The sequence below is a fragment of the Schistocerca piceifrons genome, chromosome 2 (assembly GCF_021461385.2).
Source record: "Schistocerca piceifrons isolate TAMUIC-IGC-003096 chromosome 2, iqSchPice1.1, whole genome shotgun sequence".
Lineage (NCBI taxonomy): Eukaryota > Metazoa > Arthropoda > Insecta > Orthoptera > Acrididae > Schistocerca > Schistocerca piceifrons.
Genome location: NC_060139.1, coordinates 95356624 through 95381614, shown reverse-complemented (window position 1 = coordinate 95381614; position 24991 = coordinate 95356624). Strand labels below are relative to the sequence as shown.

The 24991-nt window shown below is 48.4% G+C and overlaps 42 non-coding genes across 42 annotated transcripts; 21 read left to right on the top strand and 21 right to left on the bottom strand.

Annotated features, from left to right (window-relative positions):
- The first annotated feature begins 24 nt into the window (after nucleotides 1–24).
- Trnaq-uug lies at nucleotides 25–96 on the top strand. Its single transcript has one exon. It is a non-coding gene; the product is annotated as a tRNA-Gln (tRNA).
- Nucleotides 97–603: 507 nt separating this feature from the next.
- On the bottom strand, nucleotides 604–675 carry Trnap-ugg. The gene has a single exon. It is a non-coding gene; the product is annotated as a tRNA-Pro (tRNA).
- Nucleotides 676–1232: 557 nt separating this feature from the next.
- Nucleotides 1233–1304, top strand: Trnaq-uug. Its single transcript has one exon. It is a non-coding gene; the product is annotated as a tRNA-Gln (tRNA).
- Nucleotides 1305–1811: 507 nt separating this feature from the next.
- Trnap-ugg lies at nucleotides 1812–1883 on the bottom strand. Its single transcript has one exon. It is a non-coding gene; the product is annotated as a tRNA-Pro (tRNA).
- A 557-nt stretch (nucleotides 1884–2440) lies between these two features.
- Nucleotides 2441–2512, top strand: Trnaq-uug. The gene has a single exon. It is a non-coding gene; the product is annotated as a tRNA-Gln (tRNA).
- Nucleotides 2513–3019: 507 nt separating this feature from the next.
- On the bottom strand, nucleotides 3020–3091 carry Trnap-ugg. The gene has a single exon. It is a non-coding gene; the product is annotated as a tRNA-Pro (tRNA).
- Nucleotides 3092–3648: 557 nt separating this feature from the next.
- On the top strand, nucleotides 3649–3720 carry Trnaq-uug. Its single transcript has one exon. It is a non-coding gene; the product is annotated as a tRNA-Gln (tRNA).
- A 507-nt stretch (nucleotides 3721–4227) lies between these two features.
- Trnap-ugg lies at nucleotides 4228–4299 on the bottom strand. Its single transcript has one exon. It is a non-coding gene; the product is annotated as a tRNA-Pro (tRNA).
- Nucleotides 4300–4856: 557 nt separating this feature from the next.
- Trnaq-uug lies at nucleotides 4857–4928 on the top strand. Its single transcript has one exon. It is a non-coding gene; the product is annotated as a tRNA-Gln (tRNA).
- A 507-nt stretch (nucleotides 4929–5435) lies between these two features.
- Nucleotides 5436–5507, bottom strand: Trnap-ugg. Its single transcript has one exon. It is a non-coding gene; the product is annotated as a tRNA-Pro (tRNA).
- A 557-nt stretch (nucleotides 5508–6064) lies between these two features.
- Trnaq-uug lies at nucleotides 6065–6136 on the top strand. Its single transcript has one exon. It is a non-coding gene; the product is annotated as a tRNA-Gln (tRNA).
- A 507-nt stretch (nucleotides 6137–6643) lies between these two features.
- Trnap-ugg lies at nucleotides 6644–6715 on the bottom strand. The gene has a single exon. It is a non-coding gene; the product is annotated as a tRNA-Pro (tRNA).
- A 557-nt stretch (nucleotides 6716–7272) lies between these two features.
- On the top strand, nucleotides 7273–7344 carry Trnaq-uug. The gene has a single exon. It is a non-coding gene; the product is annotated as a tRNA-Gln (tRNA).
- A 507-nt stretch (nucleotides 7345–7851) lies between these two features.
- Nucleotides 7852–7923, bottom strand: Trnap-ugg. Its single transcript has one exon. It is a non-coding gene; the product is annotated as a tRNA-Pro (tRNA).
- A 557-nt stretch (nucleotides 7924–8480) lies between these two features.
- Trnaq-uug lies at nucleotides 8481–8552 on the top strand. Its single transcript has one exon. It is a non-coding gene; the product is annotated as a tRNA-Gln (tRNA).
- Nucleotides 8553–9059: 507 nt separating this feature from the next.
- Nucleotides 9060–9131, bottom strand: Trnap-ugg. Its single transcript has one exon. It is a non-coding gene; the product is annotated as a tRNA-Pro (tRNA).
- A 557-nt stretch (nucleotides 9132–9688) lies between these two features.
- Trnaq-uug lies at nucleotides 9689–9760 on the top strand. Its single transcript has one exon. It is a non-coding gene; the product is annotated as a tRNA-Gln (tRNA).
- A 507-nt stretch (nucleotides 9761–10267) lies between these two features.
- Trnap-ugg lies at nucleotides 10268–10339 on the bottom strand. Its single transcript has one exon. It is a non-coding gene; the product is annotated as a tRNA-Pro (tRNA).
- Nucleotides 10340–10896: 557 nt separating this feature from the next.
- Nucleotides 10897–10968, top strand: Trnaq-uug. The gene has a single exon. It is a non-coding gene; the product is annotated as a tRNA-Gln (tRNA).
- Nucleotides 10969–11475: 507 nt separating this feature from the next.
- Trnap-ugg lies at nucleotides 11476–11547 on the bottom strand. The gene has a single exon. It is a non-coding gene; the product is annotated as a tRNA-Pro (tRNA).
- A 557-nt stretch (nucleotides 11548–12104) lies between these two features.
- On the top strand, nucleotides 12105–12176 carry Trnaq-uug. The gene has a single exon. It is a non-coding gene; the product is annotated as a tRNA-Gln (tRNA).
- A 506-nt stretch (nucleotides 12177–12682) lies between these two features.
- Nucleotides 12683–12755, bottom strand: Trnap-ugg. The gene has a single exon. It is a non-coding gene; the product is annotated as a tRNA-Pro (tRNA).
- A 557-nt stretch (nucleotides 12756–13312) lies between these two features.
- On the top strand, nucleotides 13313–13384 carry Trnaq-uug. Its single transcript has one exon. It is a non-coding gene; the product is annotated as a tRNA-Gln (tRNA).
- Nucleotides 13385–13891: 507 nt separating this feature from the next.
- Trnap-ugg lies at nucleotides 13892–13963 on the bottom strand. Its single transcript has one exon. It is a non-coding gene; the product is annotated as a tRNA-Pro (tRNA).
- A 557-nt stretch (nucleotides 13964–14520) lies between these two features.
- On the top strand, nucleotides 14521–14592 carry Trnaq-uug. Its single transcript has one exon. It is a non-coding gene; the product is annotated as a tRNA-Gln (tRNA).
- A 507-nt stretch (nucleotides 14593–15099) lies between these two features.
- Trnap-ugg lies at nucleotides 15100–15171 on the bottom strand. Its single transcript has one exon. It is a non-coding gene; the product is annotated as a tRNA-Pro (tRNA).
- A 557-nt stretch (nucleotides 15172–15728) lies between these two features.
- Nucleotides 15729–15800, top strand: Trnaq-uug. Its single transcript has one exon. It is a non-coding gene; the product is annotated as a tRNA-Gln (tRNA).
- A 507-nt stretch (nucleotides 15801–16307) lies between these two features.
- Trnap-ugg lies at nucleotides 16308–16379 on the bottom strand. The gene has a single exon. It is a non-coding gene; the product is annotated as a tRNA-Pro (tRNA).
- A 557-nt stretch (nucleotides 16380–16936) lies between these two features.
- Nucleotides 16937–17008, top strand: Trnaq-uug. The gene has a single exon. It is a non-coding gene; the product is annotated as a tRNA-Gln (tRNA).
- A 507-nt stretch (nucleotides 17009–17515) lies between these two features.
- Trnap-ugg lies at nucleotides 17516–17587 on the bottom strand. The gene has a single exon. It is a non-coding gene; the product is annotated as a tRNA-Pro (tRNA).
- A 557-nt stretch (nucleotides 17588–18144) lies between these two features.
- Nucleotides 18145–18216, top strand: Trnaq-uug. The gene has a single exon. It is a non-coding gene; the product is annotated as a tRNA-Gln (tRNA).
- Nucleotides 18217–18723: 507 nt separating this feature from the next.
- Trnap-ugg lies at nucleotides 18724–18795 on the bottom strand. The gene has a single exon. It is a non-coding gene; the product is annotated as a tRNA-Pro (tRNA).
- Nucleotides 18796–19352: 557 nt separating this feature from the next.
- Trnaq-uug lies at nucleotides 19353–19424 on the top strand. The gene has a single exon. It is a non-coding gene; the product is annotated as a tRNA-Gln (tRNA).
- Nucleotides 19425–19931: 507 nt separating this feature from the next.
- Trnap-ugg lies at nucleotides 19932–20003 on the bottom strand. The gene has a single exon. It is a non-coding gene; the product is annotated as a tRNA-Pro (tRNA).
- Nucleotides 20004–20560: 557 nt separating this feature from the next.
- On the top strand, nucleotides 20561–20632 carry Trnaq-uug. Its single transcript has one exon. It is a non-coding gene; the product is annotated as a tRNA-Gln (tRNA).
- A 507-nt stretch (nucleotides 20633–21139) lies between these two features.
- Trnap-ugg lies at nucleotides 21140–21211 on the bottom strand. Its single transcript has one exon. It is a non-coding gene; the product is annotated as a tRNA-Pro (tRNA).
- Nucleotides 21212–21768: 557 nt separating this feature from the next.
- Trnaq-uug lies at nucleotides 21769–21840 on the top strand. Its single transcript has one exon. It is a non-coding gene; the product is annotated as a tRNA-Gln (tRNA).
- Nucleotides 21841–22347: 507 nt separating this feature from the next.
- On the bottom strand, nucleotides 22348–22419 carry Trnap-ugg. Its single transcript has one exon. It is a non-coding gene; the product is annotated as a tRNA-Pro (tRNA).
- A 557-nt stretch (nucleotides 22420–22976) lies between these two features.
- On the top strand, nucleotides 22977–23048 carry Trnaq-uug. The gene has a single exon. It is a non-coding gene; the product is annotated as a tRNA-Gln (tRNA).
- Nucleotides 23049–23555: 507 nt separating this feature from the next.
- Trnap-ugg lies at nucleotides 23556–23627 on the bottom strand. The gene has a single exon. It is a non-coding gene; the product is annotated as a tRNA-Pro (tRNA).
- A 557-nt stretch (nucleotides 23628–24184) lies between these two features.
- Trnaq-uug lies at nucleotides 24185–24256 on the top strand. Its single transcript has one exon. It is a non-coding gene; the product is annotated as a tRNA-Gln (tRNA).
- A 507-nt stretch (nucleotides 24257–24763) lies between these two features.
- Trnap-ugg lies at nucleotides 24764–24835 on the bottom strand. Its single transcript has one exon. It is a non-coding gene; the product is annotated as a tRNA-Pro (tRNA).
- Nucleotides 24836–24991: the final 156 nt, after the last annotated feature.

Below are 24991 nucleotides of genomic sequence, written 5' to 3'. Positions count from 1 at the left end.
AATTTAAGAGCGCTACAGGCATCCGGTTCCATGGTGTAATGGTTAGCACTCTGGACTTTGAATCCAGCGATCCGAGTTCGAGTCTCGGTGGAACCTGACGCTGTGTTTTGCGATCGTTTCTAGAAATGTGTACGAGCCGGTGGTTGGAATTGTATATGCAGAAATTTAACTAGGATCATGAAATGCAAAATGTTAATAGCAGTCCACACGTGAATGGGGAGCGCTCCAAATGCTTATGCTTTTGCTACTAGGATTAATAACGGGACGTAAGGGGTTCAACTGCGAGAAGACGACCTCAGCTGTTCCTCCCCGCAGGAAAGACATCTCACCGTTTTGGGTGCTGCATGCGCATGCATTTACCAAACTTGCATGCGATGTACTAGTTCCTGGGGAACGAATAGAATCGTTGTACGTGCCAGTCTTTACGTATAGATATAAGTAAGCGGAGACGGCTTAATCCTGCCACGTAGATTGCCTTCCATAAAGCGCACCTGAGAGTCTCATGGGCCGGTGGCCCGACATGCAGTTTGTCCTGCTGCATGGCTTACTTTCAGAGACTCGCAAGTTTATCGTAGTGCTGGGTTGTCGCGAAAGTGAAAACTAGGGCCTGTCCGGGATTTGAACCCGGGACCTCCTGCACCCAAAGCAGGAATCATACCCCTAGACCAACAGGCCGCACAAGTAAGCAAGTCTGCACCCCGCCACCTACTGAGATCTTGCCGCACTTGCTAGTTGCAGCATCCTAGCTGGACCATATTCTCAAAGAGGTTTCTTAATCTGACACCTACGACATGCGCTGTGCTGAACACCAGTGTATGTGAATGCTGAAAGAGCTGCTTGAGTTGTGTGACAGTATTTCGACCGTGTGTAGTGCAAATGTTATCGTGTCACGAACAATCCGCCCACTACGTAGCGTTCTGTGTCAGCACGCAGTTTTCGACAGTACTCTGTGTCCATAGCTGTTTTCATAGCTAGGCTGCTTCCAGCACAAAGCATCCGCCATACGAAAGTGGCTGTTTCGCGATTTTGATTACCTGATCCTTCGACATCACTTCATGTACGAATACTGGCAAGAATTCTCGCTACATTCGAAGGTGCTCCTTCCACTTCCAGCCTACTTGGTTGCTTCATTAGCCACGCAAACACTTCCTGAGGACCATACGTGTAATGACATCGCATCTTATGGGCTTAATTACATGATACCACTGAATTTAAGAGCGCTACAGGCATCCGGTTCCATGGTGTAATGGTTAGCACTCTGGACTTTGAATCCAGCGATCCGAGTTCGAGTCTCGGTGGAACCTGACGCTGTGTTTCGCGATCGTTTCTAGAAATGTGTACGAGCCGGTGGTTGGAATTGTATATGCAGAAATTTAACTAGGATCATGAAATGCAAAATGTTAATAGCAGTCCACACGTGAATGGGGAGGGCTCCAAATGCTTATGCTTTTGCTACTAGGATTAATAACGGGACGTAAGGGGTTCAACTGCGAGAAGACGACCTCAGCTGTTCCTCCCCGCAGGAAAGACATCTCACCGTTTTGGGTGCTGCATGCGCATGCATTTACCAAACTTGCATGCGATGTACTAGTTCCTGGGGAACGAATAGAATCGTTGTACGTGCCAGTCTTTACGTATAGATATAAGTAAGCGGAGACGGCTTAATCCTGCCACGTAGATTGCCTTCCATAATGCGCACCTGAGAGTCTCATGGGCCGGTGGCCCGACATGCAGTTTGTCCTGCTGCATGGCTTACTTTCAGAGACTCGCAAGTTTATCGTAGTGCTGGGTTGTCGCGAAAGTGAAAAGTAGGGCCTGTCCGGGATTTGAACCCGGGACCTCCTGCACCCAAAGCAGGAATCATACCCCTAGACCAACAGGCCGCACAAGTAAGCAAGTCTGCACCCCGCCACCTACTGAGATCTTGCCGCACTTGCTAGTTGCAGCATCCTAGCTGGACCATATTCTCAAAGAGGTTTCTTAATCTGACACCTACGACATGCGCTGTGCTGAACACCAGTGTATGTGAATGCTGAAAGAGCTGCTTGAGTTGTGTGACAGTATTTCGACCGTGTGTAGTGCAAATGTTATCGTGTCACGAACAATCCGCCCACTACGTAGCGTTCTGTGTCAGCACGCAGTTTTCGACAGTACTCTGTGTCCATAGCTGTTTTCATAGCTAGGCTGCTTCCAGCACAAAGCATCCGCCATACGAAAGTGGCTGTTTCGCGATTTTGATTACCTGATCCTTCGACATCACTTCATGTACGAATACTGGCAAGAATTCTCGCTACATTCGAAGGTGCTCCTTCCACTTCCAGCCTACTTGGTTGCTTCATTAGCCACGCAAACACTTCCTGAGGACCATACGTGTAATGACATCGCATCTTATGGGCTTAATTACATGATACCACTGAATTTAAGAGCGCTACAGGCATCCGGTTCCATGGTGTAATGGTTAGCACTCTGGACTTTGAATCCAGCGATCCGAGTTCGAGTCTCGGTGGAACCTGACGCTGTGTTTTGCGATCGTTTCTAGAAATGTGTACGAGCCGGTGGTTGGAATTGTATATGCAGAAATTTAACTAGGATCATGAAATGCAAAATGTTAATAGCAGTCCACACGTGAATGGGGAGCGCTCCAAATGCTTATGCTTTTGCTACTAGGATTAATAACGGGACGTAAGGGGTTCAACTGCGAGAAGACGACCTCAGCTGTTCCTCCCCGCAGGAAAGACATCTCATCGTTTTGGGTGCTGCATGCGCATGCATTTACCAAACTTGCATGCGATGTACTAGTTCCTGGGGAACGAATAGAATCGTTGTACGTGCCAGTCTTTACGTATAGATATAAGTAAGCGGAGACGGCTTAATCCTGCCACGTAGATTGCCTTCCATAAAGCGCACCTGAGAGTCTCATGGGCCGGTGGCCCGACATGCAGTTTGTCCTGCTGCATGGCTTACTTTCAGAGACTCGCAAGTTTATCGTAGTGCTGGGTTGTCGCGAAAGTGAAAAGTAGGGCCTGTCCGGGATTTGAACCCGGGACCTCCTGCACCCAAAGCAGGAATCATACCCCTAGACCAACAGGCCGCACAAGTAAGCAAGTCTGCACCCCGCCACCTACTGAGATCTTGCCGCACTTGCTAGTTGCAGCATCCTAGCTGGACCATATTCTCAAAGAGGTTTCTTAATCTGACACCTACGACATGCGCTGTGCTGAACACCAGTGTATGTGAATGCTGAAAGAGCTGCTTGAGTTGTGTGACAGTATTTCGACCGTGTGTAGTGCAAATGTTATCGTGTCACGAACAATCCGCCCACTACGTAGCGTTCTGTGTCAGCACGCAGTTTTCGACAGTACTCTGTGTCCATAGCTGTTTTCATAGCTAGGCTGCTTCCAGCACAAAGCATCCGCCATACGAAAGTGGCTGTTTCGCGATTTTGATTACCTGATCCTTCGACATCACTTCATGTACGAATACTGGCAAGAATTCTCGCTACATTCGAAGGTGCTCCTTCCACTTCCAGCCTACTTGGTTGCTTCATTAGCCACGCAAACACTTCCTGAGGACCATACGTGTAATGACATCGCATCTTATGGGCTTAATTACATAATACCACTGAATTTAAGAGCGCTACAGGCATCCGGTTCCATGGTGTAATGGTTAGCACTCTGGACTTTGAATCCAGCGATCCGAGTTCGAGTCTCGGTGGAACCTGACGCTGTGTTTTGCGATCGTTTCTAGAAATGTGTACGAGCCGGTGGTTGGAATTGTATATGCAGAAATTTAACTAGGATCATGAAATGCAAAATGTTAATAGCAGTCCACACGTGAATGGGGAGCGCTCCAAATGCTTATGCTTTTGCTACTAGGATTAATAACGGGACGTAAGGGGTTCAACTGCGAGAAGACGACCTCAGCTGTTCCTCCCCGCAGGAAAGACATCTCACCGTTTTGGGTGCTGCATGCGCATGCATTTACCAAACTTGCATGCGATGTACTAGTTCCTGGGGAACGAATAGAATCGTTGTACGTGCCAGTCTTTACGTATAGATATAAGTAAGCGGAGACGGCTTAATCCTGCCACGTAGATTGCCTTCCATAAAGCGCACCTGAGAGTCTCATGGGCCGGTGGCCCGACATGCAGTTTGTCCTGCTGCATGGCTTACTTTCAGAGACTCGCAAGTTTATCGTAGTGCTGGGTTGTCGCGAAAGTGAAAAGTAGGGCCTGTCCGGGATTTGAACCCGGGACCTCCTGCACCCAAAGCAGGAATCATACCCCTAGACCAACAGGCCGCACAAGTAAGCAAGTCTGCACCCCGCCACCTACTGAGATCTTGCCGCACTTGCTAGTTGCAGCATCCTAGCTGGACCATATTCTCAAAGAGGTTTCTTAATCTGACACCTACGACATGCGCTGTGCTGAACACCAGTGTATGTGAATGCTGAAAGAGCTGCTTGAGTTGTGTGACAGTATTTCGACCGTGTGTAGTGCAAATGTTATCGTGTCACGAACAATCCGCCCACTACGTAGCGTTCTGTGTCAGCACGCAGTTTTCGACAGTACTCTGTGTCCATAGCTGTTTTCATAGCTAGGCTGCTTCCAGCACAAAGCATCCGCCATACGAAAGTGGCTGTTTCGCGATTTTGATTACCTGATCCTTCGACATCACTTCATGTACGAATACTGGCAAGAATTCTCGCTACATTCGAAGGTGCTCCTTCCACTTCCAGCCTACTTGGTTGCTTCATTAGCCACGCAAACACTTCCTGAGGACCATACGTGTAATGACATCGCATCTTATGGGCTTAATTACATGATACCACTGAATTTAAGAGCGCTACAGGCATCCGGTTCCATGGTGTAATGGTTAGCACTCTGGACTTTGAATCCAGCGATCCGAGTTCGAGTCTCGGTGGAACCTGACGCTGTGTTTTGCGATCGTTTCTAGAAATGTGTACGAGCCGGTGGTTGGAATTGTATATGCAGAAATTTAACTAGGATCATGAAATGCAAAATGTTAATAGCAGTCCACACGTGAATGGGGAGCGCTCCAAATGCTTATGCTTTTGCTACTAGGATTAATAACGGGACGTAAGGGGTTCAACTGCGAGAAGACGACCTCAGCTGTTCCTCCCCGCAGGAAAGACATCTCACCGTTTTGGGTGCTGCATGCGCATGCATTTACCAAACTTGCATGCGATGTACTAGTTCCTGGGGAACGAATAGAATCGTTGTACGTGCCAGTCTTTACGTATAGATATAAGTAAGCGGAGACGGCTTAATCCTGCCACGTAGATTGCCTTCCATAAAGCGCACCTGAGAGTCTCATGGGCCGGTGGCCCGACATGCAGTTTGTCCTGCTGCATGGCTTACTTTCAGAGACTCGCAAGTTTATCGTAGTGCTGGGTTGTCGCGAAAGTGAAAAGTAGGGCCTGTCCGGGATTTGAACCCGGGACCTCCTGCACCCAAAGCAGGAATCATACCCCTAGACCAACAGGCCGCACAAGTAAGCAAGTCTGCACCCCGCCACCTACTGAGATCTTGCCGCACTTGCTAGTTGCAGCATCCTAGCTGGACCATATTCTCAAAGAGGTTTCTTAATCTGACACCTACGACATGCGCTGTGCTGAACACCAGTGTATGTGAATGCTGAAAGAGCTGCTTGAGTTGTGTGACAGTATTTCGACCGTGTGTAGTGCAAATGTTATCGTGTCACGAACAATCCGCCCACTACGTAGCGTTCTGTGTCAGCACGCAGTTTTCGACAGTACTCTGTGTCCATAGCTGTTTTCATAGCTAGGCTGCTTCCAGCACAAAGCATCCGCCATACGAAAGTGGCTGTTTCGCGATTTTGATTACCTGATCCTTCGACATCACTTCATGTACGAATACTGGCAAGAATTCTCGCTACATTCGAAGGTGCTCCTTCCACTTCCAGCCTACTTGGTTGCTTCATTAGCCACGCAAACACTTCCTGAGGACCATACGTGTAATGACATCGCATCTTATGGGCTTAATTACATAATACCACTGAATTTAAGAGCGCTACAGGCATCCGGTTCCATGGTGTAATGGTTAGCACTCTGGACTTTGAATCCAGCGATCCGAGTTCGAGTCTCGGTGGAACCTGACGCTGTGTTTTGCGATCGTTTCTAGAAATGTGTACGAGCCGGTGGTTGGAATTGTATATGCAGAAATTTAACTAGGATCATGAAATGCAAAATGTTAATAGCAGTCCACACGTGAATGGGGAGCGCTCCAAATGCTTATGCTTTTGCTACTAGGATTAATAACGGGACGTAAGGGGTTCAACTGCGAGAAGACGACCTCAGCTGTTCCTCCCCGCAGGAAAGACATCTCACCGTTTTGGGTGCTGCATGCGCATGCATTTACCAAACTTGCATGCGATGTACTAGTTCCTGGGGAACGAATAGAATCGTTGTACGTGCCAGTCTTTACGTATAGATATAAGTAAGCGGAGACGGCTTAATCCTGCCACGTAGATTGCCTTCCATAAAGCGCACCTGAGAGTCTCATGGGCCGGTGGCCCGACATGCAGTTTGTCCTGCTGCATGGCCTACTTTCAGAGACTCGCAAGTTTATCGTAGTGCTGGGTTGTCGCGAAAGTGAAAAGTAGGGCCTGTCCGGGATTTGAACCCGGGACCTCCTGCACCCAAAGCAGGAATCATACCCCTAGACCAACAGGCCGCACAAGTAAGCAAGTCTGCACCCCGCCACCTACTGAGATCTTGCCGCACTTGCTAGTTGCAGCATCCTAGCTGGACCATATTCTCAAAGAGGTTTCTTAATCTGACACCTACGACATGCGCTGTGCTGAACACCAGTGTATGTGAATGCTGAAAGAGCTGCTTGAGTTGTGTGACAGTATTTCGACCGTGTGTAGTGCAAATGTTATCGTGTCACGAACAATCCGCCCACTACGTAGCGTTCTGTGTCAGCACGCAGTTTTCGACAGTACTCTGTGTCCATAGCTGTTTTCATAGCTAGGCTGCTTCCAGCACAAAGCATCCGCCATACGAAAGTGGCTGTTTCGCGATTTTGATTACCTGATCCTTCGACATCACTTCATGTACGAATACTGGCAAGAATTCTCGCTACATTCGAAGGTGCTCCTTCCACTTCCAGCCTACTTGGTTGCTTCATTAGCCACGCAAACACTTCCTGAGGACCATACGTGTAATGACATCGCATCTTATGGGCTTAATTACATGATACCACTGAATTTAAGAGCGCTACAGGCATCCGGTTCCATGGTGTAATGGTTAGCACTCTGGACTTTGAATCCAGCGATCCGAGTTCGAGTCTCGGTGGAACCTGACGCTGTGTTTTGCGATCGTTTCTAGAAATGTGTACGAGCCGGTGGTTGGAATTGTATATGCAGAAATTTAACTAGGATCATGAAATGCAAAATGTTAATAGCAGTCCACACGTGAATGGGGAGCGCTCCAAATGCTTATGCTTTTGCTACTAGGATTAATAACGGGACGTAAGGGGTTCAACTGCGAGAAGACGACCTCAGCTGTTCCTCCCCGCAGGAAAGACATCTCATCGTTTTGGGTGCTGCATGCGCATGCATTTACCAAACTTGCATGCGATGTACTAGTTCCTGGGGAACGAATAGAATCGTTGTACGTGCCAGTCTTTACGTATAGATATAAGTAAGCGGAGACGGCTTAATCCTGCCACGTAGATTGCCTTCCATAAAGCGCACCTGAGAGTCTCATGGGCCGGTGGCCCGACATGCAGTTTGTCCTGCTGCATGGCCTACTTTCAGAGACTCGCAAGTTTATCGTAGTGCTGGGTTGTCGCGAAAGTGAAAAGTAGGGCCTGTCCGGGATTTGAACCCGGGACCTCCTGCACCCAAAGCAGGAATCATACCCCTAGACCAACAGGCCGCACAAGTAAGCAAGTCTGCACCCCGCCACCTACTGAGATCTTGCCGCACTTGCTAGTTGCAGCATCCTAGCTGGACCATATTCTCAAAGAGGTTTCTTAATCTGACACCTACGACATGCGCTGTGCTGAACACCAGTGTATGTGAATGCTGAAAGAGCTGCTTGAGTTGTGTGACAGTATTTCGACCGTGTGTAGTGCAAATGTTATCGTGTCACGAACAATCCGCCCACTACGTAGCGTTCTGTGTCAGCACGCAGTTTTCGACAGTACTCTGTGTCCATAGCTGTTTTCATAGCTAGGCTGCTTCCAGCACAAAGCATCCGCCATACGAAAGTGGCTGTTTCGCGATTTTGATTACCTGATCCTTCGACATCACTTCATGTACGAATACTGGCAAGAATTCTCGCTACATTCGAAGGTGCTCCTTCCACTTCCAGCCTACTTGGTTGCTTCATTAGCCACGCAAACACTTCCTGAGGACCATACGTGTAATGACATCGCATCTTATGGGCTTAATTACATGATACCACTGAATTTAAGAGCGCTACAGGCATCCGGTTCCATGGTGTAATGGTTAGCACTCTGGACTTTGAATCCAGCGATCCGAGTTCGAGTCTCGGTGGAACCTGACGCTGTGTTTTGCGATCGTTTCTAGAAATGTGTACGAGCCGGTGGTTGGAATTGTATATGCAGAAATTTAACTAGGATCATGAAATGCAAAATGTTAATAGCAGTCCACACGTGAATGGGGAGCGCTCCAAATGCTTATGCTTTTGCTACTAGGATTAATAACGGGACGTAAGGGGTTCAACTGCGAGAAGACGACCTCAGCTGTTCCTCCCCGCAGGAAAGACATCTCATCGTTTTGGGTGCTGCATGCGCATGCATTTACCAAACTTGCATGCGATGTACTAGTTCCTGGGGAACGAATAGAATCGTTGTACGTGCCAGTCTTTACGTATAGATATAAGTAAGCGGAGACGGCTTAATCCTGCCACGTAGATTGCCTTCCATAAAGCGCACCTGAGAGTCTCATGGGCCGGTGGCCCGACATGCAGTTTGTCCTGCTGCATGGCTTACTTTCAGAGACTCGCAAGTTTATCGTAGTGCTGGGTTGTCGCGAAAGTGAAAAGTAGGGCCTGTCCGGGATTTGAACCCGGGACCTCCTGCACCCAAAGCAGGAATCATACCCCTAGACCAACAGGCCGCACAAGTAAGCAAGTCTGCACCCCGCCACCTACTGAGATCTTGCCGCACTTGCTAGTTGCAGCATCCTAGCTGGACCATATTCTCAAAGAGGTTTCTTAATCTGACACCTACGACATGCGCTGTGCTGAACACCAGTGTATGTGAATGCTGAAAGAGCTGCTTGAGTTGTGTGACAGTATTTCGACCGTGTGTAGTGCAAATGTTATCGTGTCACGAACAATCCGCCCACTACGTAGCGTTCTGTGTCAGCACGCAGTTTTCGACAGTACTCTGTGTCCATAGCTGTTTTCATAGCTAGGCTGCTTCCAGCACAAAGCATCCGCCATACGAAAGTGGCTGTTTCGCGATTTTGATTACCTGATCCTTCGACATCACTTCATGTACGAATACTGGCAAGAATTCTCGCTACATTCGAAGGTGCTCCTTCCACTTCCAGCCTACTTGGTTGCTTCATTAGCCACGCAAACACTTCCTGAGGACCATACGTGTAATGACATCGCATCTTATGGGCTTAATTACATAATACCACTGAATTTAAGAGCGCTACAGGCATCCGGTTCCATGGTGTAATGGTTAGCACTCTGGACTTTGAATCCAGCGATCCGAGTTCGAGTCTCGGTGGAACCTGACGCTGTGTTTTGCGATCGTTTCTAGAAATGTGTACGAGCCGGTGGTTGGAATTGTATATGCAGAAATTTAACTAGGATCATGAAATGCAAAATGTTAATAGCAGTCCACACGTGAATGGGGAGCGCTCCAAATGCTTATGCTTTTGCTACTAGGATTAATAACGGGACGTAAGGGGTTCAACTGCGAGAAGACGACCTCAGCTGTTCCTCCCCGCAGGAAAGACATCTCACCGTTTTGGGTGCTGCATGCGCATGCATTTACCAAACTTGCATGCGATGTACTAGTTCCTGGGGAACGAATAGAATCGTTGTACGTGCCAGTCTTTACGTATAGATATAAGTAAGCGGAGACGGCTTAATCCTGCCACGTAGATTGCCTTCCATAAAGCGCACCTGAGAGTCTCATGGGCCGGTGGCCCGACATGCAGTTTGTCCTGCTGCATGGCCTACTTTCAGAGACTCGCAAGTTTATCGTAGTGCTGGGTTGTCGCGAAAGTGAAAAGTAGGGCCTGTCCGGGATTTGAACCCGGGACCTCCTGCACCCAAAGCAGGAATCATACCCCTAGACCAACAGGCCGCACAAGTAAGCAAGTCTGCACCCCGCCACCTACTGAGATCTTGCCGCACTTGCTAGTTGCAGCATCCTAGCTGGACCATATTCTCAAAGAGGTTTCTTAATCTGACACCTACGACATGCGCTGTGCTGAACACCAGTGTATGTGAATGCTGAAAGAGCTGCTTGAGTTGTGTGACAGTATTTCGACCGTGTGTAGTGCAAATGTTATCGTGTCACGAACAATCCGCCCACTACGTAGCGTTCTGTGTCAGCACGCAGTTTTCGACAGTACTCTGTGTCCATAGCTGTTTTCATAGCTAGGCTGCTTCCAGCACAAAGCATCCGCCATACGAAAGTGGCTGTTTCGCGATTTTGATTACCTGATCCTTCGACATCACTTCATGTACGAATACTGGCAAGAATTCTCGCTACATTCGAAGGTGCTCCTTCCACTTCCAGCCTACTTGGTTGCTTCATTAGCCACGCAAACACTTCCTGAGGACCATACGTGTAATGACATCGCATCTTATGGGCTTAATTACATGATACCACTGAATTTAAGAGCGCTACAGGCATCCGGTTCCATGGTGTAATGGTTAGCACTCTGGACTTTGAATCCAGCGATCCGAGTTCGAGTCTCGGTGGAACCTGACGCTGTGTTTTGCGATCGTTTCTAGAAATGTGTACGAGCCGGTGGTTGGAATTGTATATGCAGAAATTTAACTAGGATCATGAAATGCAAAATGTTAATAGCAGTCCACACGTGAATGGGGAGCGCTCCAAATGCTTATGCTTTTGCTACTAGGATTAATAACGGGACGTAAGGGGTTCAACTGCGAGAAGACGACCTCAGCTGTTCCTCCCCGCAGGAAAGACATCTCATCGTTTTGGGTGCTGCATGCGCATGCATTTACCAAACTTGCATGCGATGTACTAGTTCCTGGGGAACGAATAGAATCGTTGTACGTGCCAGTCTTTACGTATAGATATAAGTAAGCGGAGACGGCTTAATCCTGCCACGTAGATTGCCTTCCATAAAGCGCACCTGAGAGTCTCATGGGCCGGTGGCCCGACATGCAGTTTGTCCTGCTGCATGGCTTACTTTCAGAGACTCGCAAGTTTATCGTAGTGCTGGGTTGTCGCGAAAGTGAAAAGTAGGGCCTGTCCGGGATTTGAACCCGGGACCTCCTGCACCCAAAGCAGGAATCATACCCCTAGACCAACAGGCCGCACAAGTAAGCAAGTCTGCACCCCGCCACCTACTGAGATCTTGCCGCACTTGCTAGTTGCAGCATCCTAGCTGGACCATATTCTCAAAGAGGTTTCTTAATCTGACACCTACGACATGCGCTGTGCTGAACACCAGTGTATGTGAATGCTGAAAGAGCTGCTTGAGTTGTGTGACAGTATTTCGACCGTGTGTAGTGCAAATGTTATCGTGTCACGAACAATCCGCCCACTACGTAGCGTTCTGTGTCAGCACGCAGTTTTCGACAGTACTCTGTGTCCATAGCTGTTTTCATAGCTAGGCTGCTTCCAGCACAAAGCATCCGCCATACGAAAGTGGCTGTTTCGCGATTTTGATTACCTGATCCTTCGACATCACTTCATGTACGAATACTGGCAAGAATTCTCGCTACATTCGAAGGTGCTCCTTCCACTTCCAGCCTACTTGGTTGCTTCATTAGCCACGCAAACACTTCCTGAGGACCATACGTGTAATGACATCGCATCTTATGGGCTTAATTACATAATACCACTGAATTTAAGAGCGCTACAGGCATCCGGTTCCATGGTGTAATGGTTAGCACTCTGGACTTTGAATCCAGCGATCCGAGTTCGAGTCTCGGTGGAACCTGACGCTGTGTTTTGCGATCGTTTCTAGAAATGTGTACGAGCCGGTGGTTGGAATTGTATATGCAGAAATTTAACTAGGATCATGAAATGCAAAATGTTAATAGCAGTCCACACGTGAATGGGGAGCGCTCCAAATGCTTATGCTTTTGCTACTAGGATTAATAACGGGACGTAAGGGGTTCAACTGCGAGAAGACGACCTCAGCTGTTCCTCCCCGCAGGAAAGACATCTCACCGTTTTGGGTGCTGCATGCGCATGCATTTACCAAACTTGCATGCGATGTACTAGTTCCTGGGGAACGAATAGAATCGTTGTACGTGCCAGTCTTTACGTATAGATATAAGTAAGCGGAGACGGCTTAATCCTGCCACGTAGATTGCCTTCCATAAAGCGCACCTGAGAGTCTCATGGGCCGGTGGCCCGACATGCAGTTTGTCCTGCTGCATGGCTTACTTTCAGAGACTCGCAAGTTTATCGTAGTGCTGGGTTGTCGCGAAAGTGAAAAGTAGTGCCTGTCCGGGATTTGAACCCGGGACCTCCTGCACCCAAAGCAGGAATCATACCCCTAGACCAACAGGCCGCACAAGTAAGCAAGTCTGCACCCCGCCACCTACTGAGATCTTGCCGCACTTGCTAGTTGCAGCATCCTAGCTGGACCATATTCTCAAAGAGGTTTCTTAATCTGACACCTACGACATGCGCTGTGCTGAACACCAGTGTATGTGAATGCTGAAAGAGCTGCTTGAGTTGTGTGACAGTATTTCGACCGTGTGTAGTGCAAATGTTATCGTGTCACGAACAATCCGCCCACTACGTAGCGTTCTGTGTCAGCACGCAGTTTTCGACAGTACTCTGTGTCCATAGCTGTTTTCATAGCTAGGCTGCTTCCAGCACAAAGCATCCGCCATACGAAAGTGGCTGTTTCGCGATTTTGATTACCTGATCCTTCGACATCACTTCATGTACGAATACTGGCAAGAATTCTCGCTACATTCGAAGGTGCTCCTTCCACTTCCAGCCTACTTGGTTGCTTCATTAGCCACGCAAACACTTCCTGAGGACCATACGTGTAATGACATCGCATCTTATGGGCTTAATTACATAATACCACTGAATTTAAGAGCGCTACAGGCATCCGGTTCCATGGTGTAATGGTTAGCACTCTGGACTTTGAATCCAGCGATCCGAGTTCGAGTCTCGGTGGAACCTGACGCTGTGTTTTGCGATCGTTTCTAGAAATGTGTACGAGCCGGTGGTTGGAATTGTATATGCAGAAATTTAACTAGGATCATGAAATGCAAAATGTTAATAGCAGTCCACACGTGAATGGGGAGCGCTCCAAATGCTTATGCTTTTGCTACTAGGATTAATAACGGGACGTAAGGGGTTCAACTGCGAGAAGACGACCTCAGCTGTTCCTCCCCGCAGGAAAGACATCTCACCGTTTTGGGTGCTGCATGCGCATGCATTTACCAAACTTGCATGCGATGTACTAGTTCCTGGGGAACGAATAGAATCGTTGTACGTGCCAGTCTTTACGTATAGATATAAGTAAGCGGAGACGGCTTAATCCTGCCACGTAGATTGCCTTCCATAAAGCGCACCTGAGAGTCTCATGGGCCGGTGGCCCGACATGCAGTTTGTCCTGCTGCATGGCTTACTTTCAGAGACTCGCAAGTTTATCGTAGTGCTGGGTTGTCGCGAAAGTGAAAAGTAGGGCCTGTCCGGGATTTGAACCCGGGACCTCCTGCACCCAAAGCAGGAATCATACCCCTAGACCAACAGGCCGCACAAGTAAGCAAGTCTGCACCCCGCCACCTACTGAGATCTTGCCGCACTTGCTAGTTGCAGCATCCTAGCTGGACCATATTCTCAAAGAGGTTTCTTAATCTGACACCTACGACATGCGCTGTGCTGAACACCAGTGTATGTGAATGCTGAAAGAGCTGCTTGAGTTGTGTGACAGTATTTCGACCGTGTGTAGTGCAAATGTTATCGTGTCACGAACAATCCGCCCACTACGTAGCGTTCTGTGTCAGCACGCAGTTTTCGACAGTACTCTGTGTCCATAGCTGTTTTCATAGCTAGGCTGCTTCCAGCACAAAGCATCCGCCATACGAAAGTGGCTGTTTCGCGATTTTGATTACCTGATCCTTCGACATCACTTCATGTACGAATACTGGCAAGAATTCTCGCTACATTCGAAGGTGCTCCTTCCACTTCCAGCCTACTTGGTTGCTTCATTAGCCACGCAAACACTTCCTGAGGACCATACGTGTAATGACATCGCATCTTATGGGCTTAATTACATGATACCACTGAATTTAAGAGCGCTACAGGCATCCGGTTCCATGGTGTAATGGTTAGCACTCTGGACTTTGAATCCAGCGATCCGAGTTCGAGTCTCGGTGGAACCTGACGCTGTGTTTTGCGATCGTTTCTAGAAATGTGTACGAGCCGGTGGTTGGAATTGTATATGCAGAAATTTAACTAGGATCATGAAATGCAAAATGTTAATAGCAGTCCACACGTGAATGGGGAGCGCTCCAAATGCTTATGCTTTTGCTACTAGGATTAATAACGGGACGTAAGGGGTTCAACTGCGAGAAGACGACCTCAGCTGTTCCTCCCCGCAGGAAAGACATCTCATCGTTTTGGGTGCTGCATGCGCATGCATTTACCAAACTTGCATGCGATGTACTAGTTCCTGGGGAACGAATAGAATCGTTGTACGTGCCAGTCTTTACGTATAGATATAAGTAAGCGGAGACGGCTTAATCCTGCCACGTAGATTGCCTTCCATAAAGCGCACCTGAGAGTCTCATGGGCCGGTGGCCCGACATGCAGTTTGTCCTGCTGCATGGCTTACTTTCAGAGACTCGCAAGTTTATCGTAGTGCTGGGTTGTCGCGAAAGTGAAAAGTAGGGCCTGTCCGCGATTTGAACCCGGGACCTCCTGCACCCAAAGCAGGAATCATACCCCTAGACCAACAGGCCGCACAAGTAAGCAAGTCTGCACCCCGCCACCTACTGAGATCTTGCCGCACTTGCTAGTTGCAGCATCCTAGCTGGACCATATTCTCAAAGAGGTTTCTTAATCTGACACCTACGACATGCGCTGTGCTGAACACCAGTGTATGTGAATGCTGAAAGAGCTGCTTGAGTTGTGTGACAGTATTTCGACCGTGTGTAGTGCAAATGTTATCGTGTCACGAACAATCCGCCCACTACGTAGCGTTCTGTGTCAGCACGCAGTTTTCGACAGTACTCTGTGTCCATAGCTGTTTTCATAGCTAGGCTGCTTCCAGCACAAAGCATCCGCCATACGAAAGTGGCTGTTTCGCGATTTTGATTACCTGATCCTTCGACATCACTTCATGTACGAATACTGGCAAGAATTCTCGCTACATTCGAAGGTGCTCCTTCCACTTCCAGCCTACTTGGTTGCTTCATTAGCCACGCAAACACTTCCTGAGGACCATACGTGTAATGACATCGCATCTTATGGGCTTAATTACATAATACCACTGAATTTAAGAGCGCTACAGGCATCCGGTTCCATGGTGTAATGGTTAGCACTCTGGACTTTGAATCCAGCGATCCGAGTTCGAGTCTCGGTGGAACCTGACGCTGTGTTTTGCGATCGTTTCTAGAAATGTGTACGAGCCGGTGGTTGGAATTGTATATGCAGAAATTTAACTAGGATCATGAAATGCAAAATGTTAATAGCAGTCCACACGTGAATGGGGAGCGCTCCAAATGCTTATGCTTTTGCTACTAGGATTAATAACGGGACGTAAGGGGTTCAACTGCGAGAAGACGACCTCAGCTGTTCCTCCCCGCAGGAAAGACATCTCACCGTTTTGGGTGCTGCATGCGCATGCATTTACCAAACTTGCATGCGATGTACTAGTTCCTGGGGAACGAATAGAATCGTTGTACGTGCCAGTCTTTACGTATAGATATAAGTAAGCGGAGACGGCTTAATCCTGCCACGTAGATTGCCTTCCATAAAGCGCACCTGAGAGTCTCATGGGCCGGTGGCCCGACATGCAGTTTGTCCTGCTGCATGGCTTACTTTCAGAGACTCGCAAGTTTATCGTAGTGCTGGGTTGTCGCGAAAGTGAAAAGTAGGGCCTGTCCGGGATTTGAACCCGGGACCTCCTGCACCCAAAGCAGGAATCATACCCCTAGACCAACAGGCCGCACAAGTAAGCAAGTCTGCACCCCGCCACCTACTGAGATCTTGCCGCACTTGCTAGTTGCAGCATCCTAGCTGGACCATATTCTCAAAGAGGTTTCTTAATCTGACACCTACGACATGCGCTGTGCTGAACACCAGTGTATGTGAATGCTGAAAGAGCTGCTTGAGTTGTGTGACAGTATTTCGACCGTGTGTAGTGCAAATGTTATCGTGTCACGAACAATCCGCCCACTACGTAGCGTTCTGTGTCAGCACGCAGTTTTCGACAGTACTCTGTGTCCATAGCTGTTTTCATAGCTAGGCTGCTTCCAGCACAAAGCATCCGCCATACGAAAGTGGCTGTTTCGCGATTTTGATTACCTGATCCTTCGACATCACTTCATGTACGAATACTGGCAAGAATTCTCGCTACATTCGAAGGTGCTCCTTCCACTTCCAGCCTACTTGGTTGCTTCATTAGCCACGCAAACACTTCCTGAGGACCATACGTGTAATGACATCGCATCTTATGGGCTTAATTACATGATACCACTGAATTTAAGAGCGCTACAGGCATCCGGTTCCATGGTGTAATGGTTAGCACTCTGGACTTTGAATCCAGCGATCCGAGTTCGAGTCTCGGTGGAACCTGACGCTGTGTTTTGCGATCGTTTCTAGAAATGTGTACGAGCCGGTGGTTGGAATTGTATATGCAGAAATTTAACTAGGATCATGAAATGCAAAATGTTAATAGCAGTCCACACGTGAATGGGGAGCGCTCCAAATGCTTATGCTTTTGCTACTAGGATTAATAACGGGACGTAAGGGGTTCAACTGCGAGAAGACGACCTCAGCTGTTCCTCCCCGCAGGAAAGACATCTCATCGTTTTGGGTGCTGCATGCGCATGCATTTACCAAACTTGCATGCGATGTACTAGTTCCTGGGGAACGAATAGAATCGTTGTACGTGCCAGTCTTTACGTATAGATATAAGTAAGCGGAGACGGCTTAATCCTGCCACGTAGATTGCCTTCCATAAAGCGCACCTGAGAGTCTCATGGGCCGGTGGCCCGACATGCAGTTTGTCCTGCTGCATGGCTTACTTTCAGAGACTCGCAAGTTTATCGTAGTGCTGGGTTGTCGCGAAAGTGAAAAGTAGGGCCTGTCCGGGATTTGAACCCGGGACCTCCTGCACCCAAAGCAGGAATCATACCCCTAGACCAACAGGCCGCACAAGTAAGCAAGTCTGCACCCCGCCACCTACTGAGATCTTGCCGCACTTGCTAGTTGCAGCATCCTAGCTGGACCATATTCTCAAAGAGGTTTCTTAATCTGACACCTACGACATGCGCTGTGCTGAACACCAGTGTATGTGAATGCTGAAAGAGCTGCTTGAGTTGTGTGACAGTATTTCGACCGTGTGTAGTGCAAATGTTATCGTGTCACGAACAATCCGCCCACTACGTAGCGTTCTGTGTCAGCACGCAGTTTTCGACAGTACTCTGTGTCCATAGCTGTTTTCATAGCTAGGCTGCTTCCAGCACAAAGCATCCGCCATACGAAAGTGGCTGTTTCGCGATTTTGATTACCTGATCCTTCGACATCACTTCATGTACGAATACTGGCAAGAATTCTCGCTACATTCGAAGGTGCTCCTTCCACTTCCAGCCTACTTGGTTGCTTCATTAGCCACGCAAACACTTCCTGAGGACCATACGTGTAATGACATCGCATCTTATGGGCTTAATTACATAATACCACTGAATTTAAGAGCGCTACAGGCATCCGGTTCCATGGTGTAATGGTTAGCACTCTGGACTTTGAATCCAGCGATCCGAGTTCGAGTCTCGGTGGAACCTGACGCTGTGTTTTGCGATCGTTTCTAGAAATGTGTACGAGCCGGTGGTTGGAATTGTATATGCAGAAATTTAACTAGGATCATGAAATGCAAAATGTTAATAGCAGTCCACACGTGAATGGGGAGCGCTCCAAATGCTTATGCTTTTGCTACTAGGATTAATAACGGGACGTAAGGGGTTCAACTGCGAGAAGACGACCTCAGCTGTTCCTCCCCGCAGGAAAGACATCTCACCGTTTTGGGTGCTGCATGCGCATGCATTTACCAAACTTGCATGCGATGTACTAGTTCCTGGGGAACGAATAGAATCGTTGTACGTGCCAGTCTTTACGTATAGATATAAGTAAGCGGAGACGGCTTAATCCTGCCACGTAGATTGCCTTCCATAAAGCGCACCTGAGAGTCTCATGGGCCGGTGGCCCGACATGCAGTTTGTCCTGCTGCATGGCCTACTTTCAGAGACTCGCAAGTTTATCGTAGTGCTGGGTTGTCGCGAAAGTGAAAAGTAGGGCCTGTCCGGGATTTGAACCCGGGACCTCCTGCACCCAAAGCAGGAATCATACCCCTAGACCAACAGGCCGCACAAGTAAGCAAGTCTGCACCCCGCCACCTACTGAGATCTTGCCGCACTTGCTAGTTGCAGCATCCTAGCTGGACCATATTCTCAAAGAGGTTTCTTAATCTGACACCTACGACATGCGCTGTGCTGAACACCAGTGTATGTGAATGCTGAAAGAGCTGCTTGAGTTGTGTGACAGTATTTCGACCGTGTGTAGTGCAAATGTTATCGTGTCACGAACAATCCGCCCACTACGTAGCGTTCTGTGTCAGCACGCAGTTTTCGACAGTACTCTGTGTCCATAGCTGTTTTCATAGCTAGGCTGCTTCCAGCACAAAGCATCCGCCATACGAAAGTGGCTGTTTCGCGATTTTGATTACCTGATCCTTCGACATCACTTCATGTACGAATACTGGCAAGAATTCTCGCTACATTCGAAGGTGCTCCTTCCACTTCCAGCCTACTTGGTTGCTTCATTAGCCACGCAAACACTTCCTGAGGACCATACGTGTAATGACATCGCATCTTATGGGCTTAATTACATGATACCACTGAATTTAAGAGCGCTACAGGCATCCGGTTCCATGGTGTAATGGTTAGCACTCTGGACTTTGAATCCAGCGATCCGAGTTCGAGTCTCGGTGGAACCTGACGCTGTGTTTTGCGATCGTTTCTAGAAATGTGTACGAGCCGGTGGTTGGAATTGTATATGCAGAAATTTAACTAGGATCATGAAATGCAAAATGTTAATAGCAGTCCACACGTGAATGGGGAGCGCTCCAAATGCTTATGCTTTTGCTACTAGGATTAATAACGGGACGTAAGGGGTTCAACTGCGAGAAGACGACCTCAGCTGTTCCTCCCCGCAGGAAAGACATCTCACCGTTTTGGGTGCTGCATGCGCATGCATTTACCAAACTTGCATGCGATGTACTAGTTCCTGGGGAACGAATAGAATCGTTGTACGTGCCAGTCTTTACGTATAGATATAAGTAAGCGGAGACGGCTTAATCCTGCCACGTAGATTGCCTTCCATAAAGCGCACCTGAGAGTCTCATGGGCCGGTGGCCCGACATGCAGTTTGTCCTGCTGCATGGCTTACTTTCAGAGACTCGCAAGTTTATCGTAGTGCTGGGTTGTCGCGAAAGTGAAAAGTAGGGCCTGTCCGGGATTTGAACCCGGGACCTCCTGCACCCAAAGCAGGAATCATACCCCTAGACCAACAGGCCGCACAAGTAAGCAAGTCTGCACCCCGCCACCTACTGAGATCTTGCCGCACTTGCTAGTTGCAGCATCCTAGCTGGACCATATTCTCAAAGAGGTTTCTTAATCTGACACCTACGACATGCGCTGTGCTGAACACCAGTGTATGTGAATGCTGAAAGAGCTGCTTGAGTTGTGTGACAGTATTTCGACCGTGTGTAGTGCAAATGTTATCGTGTCACGAACAATCCGCCCACTACGTAGCGTTCTGTGTCAGCACGCAGTTTTCGACAGTACTCTGTGTCCATAGCTGTTTTCATAGCTAGGCTGCTTCCAGCACAAAGCATCCGCCATACGAAAGTGGCTGTTTCGCGATTTTGATTACCTGATCCTTCGACATCACTTCATGTACGAATACTGGCAAGAATTCTCGCTACATTCGAAGGTGCTCCTTCCACTTCCAGCCTACTTGGTTGCTTCATTAGCCACGAAAACACTTCCTGAGGACCATACGTGTAATGACATCGCATCTTATGGGCTTAATTACATAATACCACCGAATTTAAGAGCGCTACAGGCATCCGGTTCCATGGTGTAATGGTTAGCACTCTGGACTTTGAATCCAGCGATCCGAGTTCGAGTCTCGGTGGAACCTGACGCTGTGTTTTGCGATCGTTTCTAGAAATGTGTACGAGCCGGTGGTTGGAATTGTATATGCAGAAATTTAACTAGGATCATGAAATGCAAAATGTTAATAGCAGTCCACACGTGAATGGGGAGCGCTCCAAATGCTTATGCTTTTGCTACTAGGATTAATAACGGGACGTAAGGGGTTCAACTGCGAGAAGACGACCTCAGCTGTTCCTCCCCGCAGGAAAGACATCTCACCGTTTTGGGTGCTGCATGCGCATGCATTTACCAAACTTGCATGCGATGTACTAGTTCCTGGGGAACGAATAGAATCGTTGTACGTGCCAGTCTTTACGTATAGATATAAGTAAGCGGAGACGGCTTAATCCTGCCACGTAGATTGCCTTCCATAAAGCGCACCTGAGAGTCTCATGGGCCGGTGGCCCGACATGCAGTTTGTCCTGCTGCATGGCTTACTTTCAGAGACTCGCAAGTTTATCGTAGTGCTGGGTTGTCGCGAAAGTGAAAAGTAGGGCCTGTCCGGGATTTGAACCCGGGACCTCCTGCACCCAAAGCAGGAATCATACCCCTAGACCAACAGGCCGCACAAGTAAGCAAGTCTGCACCCCGCCACCTACTGAGATCTTGCCGCACTTGCTAGTTGCAGCATCCTAGCTGGACCATATTCTCAAAGAGGTTTCTTAATCTGACACCTACGACATGCGCTGTGCTGAACACCAGTGTATGTGAATGCTGAAAGAGCTGCTTGAGTTGTGTGACAGTATTTCGACCGTGTGTAGTGCAAATGTTATCGTGTCACGAACAATCCGCCCACTACGTAGCGTTCTGTGTCAGCACGCAGTTTTCGACAGTACTCTGTGTCCATAGCTGTTTTCATAGCTAGGCTGCTTCCAGCACAAAGCATCCGCCATACGAAAGTGGCTGTTTCGCGATTTTGATTACCTGATCCTTCGACATCACTTCATGTACGAATACTGGCAAGAATTCTCGCTACATTCGAAGGTGCTCCTTCCACTTCCAGCCTACTTGGTTGCTTCATTAGCCACGCAAACACTTCCTGAGGACCATACGTGTAATGACATCGCATCTTATGGGCTTAATTACATGATACCACTGAATTTAAGAGCGCTACAGGCATCCGGTTCCATGGTGTAATGGTTAGCACTCTGGACTTTGAATCCAGCGATCCGAGTTCGAGTCTCGGTGGAACCTGACGCTGTGTTTTGCGATCGTTTCTAGAAATGTGTACGAGCCGGTGGTTGGAATTGTATATGCAGAAATTTAACTAGGATCATGAAATGCAAAATGTTAATAGCAGTCCACACGTGAATGGGGAGGGCTCCAAATGCTTATGCTTTTGCTACTAGGATTAATAACGGGACGTAAGGGGTTCAACTGCGAGAAGACGACCTCAGCTGTTCCTCCCCGCAGGAAAGACATCTCACCGTTTTGGGTGCTGCATGCGCATGCATTTACCAAACTTGCATGCGATGTACTAGTTCCTGGGGAACGAATAGAATCGTTGTACGTGCCAGTCTTTACGTATAGATATAAGTAAGCGGAGACGGCTTAATCCTGCCACGTAGATTGCCTTCCATAAAGCGCACCTGAGAGTCTCATGGGCCGGTGGCCCGACATGCAGTTTGTCCTGCTGCATGGCTTACTTTCAGAGACTCGCAAGTTTATCGTAGTGCTGGGTTGTCGCGAAAGTGAAAAGTAGGGCCTGTCCGGGATTTGAACCCGGGACCTCCTGCACCCAAAGCAGGAATCATACCCCTAGACCAACAGGCCGCACAAGTAAGCAAGTCTGCACCCCGCCACCTACTGAGATCTTGCCGCACTTGCTAGTTGCAGCATCCTAGCTGGACCATATTCTCAAAGAGGTTTCTTAATCTGACACCTACGACATGCGCTGTGCTGAACACCAGTGTATGTGAATGCTGAAAGAGCTGCTTGAGTTGTGTGACAGTATTTCGACCGTGTGTAGTGCAAATGTTATCGTGTCACGAACAATCCGCCCACTACGTAGCGTTCTGTGTCAGCACGCAGTTTTCGACAGTACTCTGTGTCCATAGCTGTTTTCATAGCTAGGCTGCTTCCAGCACAAAGCATCCGCCATACGAAAGTGGCTGTTTCGCGATTTTGATTACCTGATCCTTCGACATCACTTCATGTACGAATACTGGCAAGAATTCTCGCTACATTCGAAGGTGCTCCTTCCACTTCCAGCCTACTTGGTTGCTTCATTAGCCACGCAAACACTTCCTGAGGACCATACGTGTAATGACATCGCATCTTATGGGCTTAATTACATAATACCACTGAATTTAAGAGCGCTACAGGCATCCGGTTCCATGGTGTAATGGTTAGCACTCTGGACTTTGAATCCAGCGATCCGAGTTCGAGTCTCGGTGGAACCTGACGCTGTGTTTTGCGATCGTTTCTAGAAATGTGTACGAGCCGGTGGTTGGAATTGTATATGCAGAAATTTAACTAGGATCATGAAATGCAAAATGTTAATAGCAGTCCACACGTGAATGGGGAGCGCTCCAAATGCTTATGCTTTTGCTACTAGGATTAATAACGGGACGTAAGGGGTTCAACTGCGAGAAGACGACCTCAGCTGTTCCTCCCCGCAGGAAAGACATCTCACCGTTTTGGGTGCTGCATGCGCATGCATTTACCAAACTTGCATGCGATGTACTAGTTCCTGGGGAACGAATAGAATCGTTGTACGTGCCAGTCTTTACGTATAGATATAAGTAAGCGGAGACGGCTTAATCCTGCCACGTAGATTGCCTTCCATAAAGCGCACCTGAGAGTCTCATGGGCCGGTGGCCCGACATGCAGTTTGTCCTGCTGCATGGCTTACTTTCAGAGACTCGCAAGTTTATCGTAGTGCTGGGTTGTCGCGAAAGTGAAAAGTAGGGCCTGTCCGGGATTTGAACCCGGGACCTCCTGCACCCAAAGCAGGAATCATACCCCTAGACCAACAGGCCGCACAAGTAAGCAAGTCTGCACCCCGCCACCTACTGAGATCTTGCCGCACTTGCTAGTTGCAGCATCCTAGCTGGACCATATTCTCAAAGAGGTTTCTTAATCTGACACCTACGACATGCGCTGTGCTGAACACCAGTGTATGTGAATGCTGAAAGAGCTGCTTGAGTTGTGTGACAGTATTTCGACCGTGTGTAGTGCAAATGTTATCGTGTCACGAACAATCCGCCCACTACGTAGCGTTCTGTGTCAGCACGCAGTTTTCGACAGTACTCTGTGTCCATAGCTGTTTTCATAGCTAGGCTGCTTCCAGCACAAAGCATCCGCCATACGAAAGTGGCTGTTTCGCGATTTTGATTACCTGATCCTTCGACATCACTTCATGTACGAATACTGGCAAGAATTCTCGCTACATTCGAAGGTGCTCCTTCCACTTCCAGCCTACTTGGTTGCTTCATTAGCCACGCAAACACTTCCTGAGGACCATACGTGTAATGACATCGCATCTTATGGGCTTAATTACATAATACCACTGAATTTAAGAGCGCTACAGGCATCCGGTTCCATGGTGTAATGGTTAGCACTCTGGACTTTGAATCCAGCGATCCGAGTTCGAGTCTCGGTGGAACCTGACGCTGTGTTTTGCGATCGTTTCTAGAAATGTGTACGAGCCGGTGGTTGGAATTGTATATGCAGAAATTTAACTAGGATCATGAAATGCAAAATGTTAATAGCAGTCCACACGTGAATGGGGAGCGCTCCAAATGCTTATGCTTTTGCTACTAGGATTAATAACGGGACGTAAGGGGTTCAACTGCGAGAAGACGACCTCAGCTGTTCCTCCCCGCAGGAAAGACATCTCACCGTTTTGGGTGCTGCATGCGCATGCATTTACCAAACTTGCATGCGATGTACTAGTTCCTGGGGAACGAATAGAATCGTTGTACGTGCCAGTCTTTACGTATAGATATAAGTAAGCGGAGACGGCTTAATCCTGCCACGTAGATTGCCTTCCATAAAGCGCACCTGAGAGTCTCATGGGCCGGTGGCCCGACATGCAGTTTGTCCTGCTGCATGGCCTACTTTCAGAGACTCGCAAGTTTATCGTAGTGCTGGGTTGTCGCGAAAGTGAAAAGTAGGGCCTGTCCGGGATTTGAACCCGGGACCTCCTGCACCCAAAGCAGGAATCATACCCCTAGACCAACAGGCCGCACAAGTAAGCAAGTCTGCACCCCGCCACCTACTGAGATCTTGCCGCACTTGCTAGTTGCAGCATCCTAGCTGGACCATATTCTCAAAGAGGTTTCTTAATCTGACACCTACGACATGCGCTGTGCTGAACACCAGTGTATGTGAATGCTGAAAG